This window comes from Tupaia chinensis, unplaced genomic scaffold, assembly GCF_000334495.1.
Source record: "Tupaia chinensis unplaced genomic scaffold, TupChi_1.0 Scaffold000146_1, whole genome shotgun sequence".
NCBI lineage: Eukaryota > Metazoa > Chordata > Mammalia > Scandentia > Tupaiidae > Tupaia > Tupaia belangeri.
The window spans coordinates 11,020,916-11,023,288 of NW_006159616.1; the positions used below are offsets into that span (position 1 = coordinate 11,020,916).

Genomic DNA, 2,373 nt, shown 5'->3' on the forward strand with positions numbered 1-2,373 from the left:
GTTAAGAAGTTTTGCCCTACACCAATCTTTCCGAGAGTTTCCCCAGTGTTTTCCAGGAGCAATTTTTTAGTTTGAGGTCTTAGATTTAGATCCTTGATCCACCTTGACTTGATTTTTGTCAAAGGTGAGAGGTAGGGGTTCAGATTCATCTTTCTGCAGGTGGAAATCCAGTTTTTCCAGCACCATTTTCTGAAGAGGTTTTCCTTTTCCCACAGGATTGACTGGTACCCCTTGTCAAAAATCAGCTGACTGTATGTTTGGAGATTTATTTCTGGGGACTCTATTCTGTTCCATTGGTCCATGTGTCTGTTTCTGTGCCAGTACCATGCTGTTTTGATTACAACAGCTTTGTAGTATATTCTTTTCAGACAGGGAGTGAGATGCCTCCCACTCCACTCTTCTTATGTAGAATTGTTTTGGCAATATGGGGTCATTTATGATTCCAGATGAATTTTAAAATGGTCTTTTCTAGATCTGTGAAGAATGTGTCTGGTACTTTGATTGGCATTGCATTAAATATGTAGATTAATTTTGGCAGAATTACCATTTTGATTATATTCATTCTTCCAATCCAGGAACATGGGATGTCCTTCCACTTTTTTTTGTGTCATTTTAAATTTCTTTTTTTAGCTTCTCATAGTTTTCCTTGTGGAGGTCTTTAACTTCTTTGGTTAGATTTATTTCTAAATATCTTATACTTTTGGTGGCTATGGTAAATGGAATAACTTTTTTCAGTTCTATCTCAGTCTGCCTGTTATTCATATGTAGAAATGCTATCAATTTCTGTATATTGATTTTATATCCTGCAACTTTACTGTAAACATGAATTACTTCCAGTAATTTTTCCATGGAGACCATTGGGTCTTCTATGTATACAATCATGTCATCTGCGAATAGAGAGTGTTTCACCTCTTCTTTTCCTATTCAAATGCCTTTTATTTTTTCCTCTTTTCTGATTGTGTTGGTGAGTACTTCCAGTATATTAAAAAGGAGTGGAGAAAGTGGGCATCCTTGTCTTGTTCCCATGTTTAGTGGGAAAGCTTTCAGCTTTTCTCCATTCAGGATAATGTTTGCTATGGGTTTTTCATAGATGGCTTTTATTGTGTTGAGAAATGGCCCTTCTATGCCAATTTTTCTGAGAGTCTCGATCATGAAGGGATGTTGTATCTTATCAAATGCTTTTTCTGCATCAATGGATATGACCATATGGTTTTTATCTTTATTCCTGCTAATATGATGTATTACATTTATGGTTTTGTGTATGTTGAATCAACCTTGCATTCCAGAAATAAAGCCTACCTGATCATGGTGTATGATCTTTTTTATAAGTTGTTGGATACGATTTGCTAGTATCTTGTTGAGAATCTTTGCGTCTATATTCATCAGAGATATTGGTCTATAGATTTCCTTCCTTGTCCTGTCCTTATCTGCTTTAAGGATAAGGGTGATAGAGACTTCATAGAATGAATTAGGGAGAGATTCCCCCTTTTGGATCTTTAGAAATAACTTTAACAGAACGGGGGTTTTAACTCTTCTTTGAAAGTTTTGTAGAATTCAGAGGTGAATCCATCAGGGCCAGGGCTTTTCTTCGTTGGGAGGTTATTTATTATTGATTCAATCTCCTGGCTTGTTATGGGCCTATTCAGACTTTCTATATCCTCCTGGCTCATTCTCGGTGGATTATATTTGTCCAGGATTTTGTCCATCTCATCCAGATTGTCTTGTTTCTTAGCATATAGATGTTCAAAGTATCCTCTAATGATGTTTTGAATTTCTACTATGTCTGTTGTTGTATCAACAGCTTCATTGCAGATTTGATTCACTTTGTTCCTTTCTTTCTTCATAATAAGTCTCGCTAGTGATGTATCAATTTTATCCTTTCAAAGACCAGCTTTTATTTTTATTTATTTTCTGTATAGTATGTTTATTTTCTATTTCATTTATTTCTGCTCATATCTTTATTACTTCATTTCTCCTGGAGGTTTTTGGATTTTTTTGCTGTTGCTTTTCCAGTTCTCTGAGGCATGATGTTAGATGATCCATTAACCTTCTTTCCATCGTCTTATGTGCACTAATTACTATGAACTTCCCTCTTATGACTGCTTTAGCAGTGTCCCAAAGATTATGGAAACTCATGTCCTCATTGTCATTGGCTTCCATGAATCTTTTGAATTCAGTCTTTATTTCTTTGGTAGTAGTAGAGTCATTCAGAAGTAGGTGATTTAGTTTCCATGTATTTGGGTATTTTTGAGGATTACTCTTGAAATTAAAATCAAGTTTAATTCCATCATGGTCGGAGAAGATGCTGAGTATAGTTTCTTTGCCTCTGAATCTGTAGAGGCTTGCTTTGTGCCCTATGATGTGGTCAATCTT

General features: G+C 35.6%; 1 protein-coding gene across 6 annotated transcripts in view; it reads right to left on the minus strand.

Moving 5' to 3' along the window:
• The window catches only part of VPS13D (vacuolar protein sorting 13 homolog D), a 323,690-nt gene that overhangs the window by 79,688 nt on the left and 241,629 nt on the right, over positions 1-2,373 (minus strand). The window lies entirely within an intron of this gene.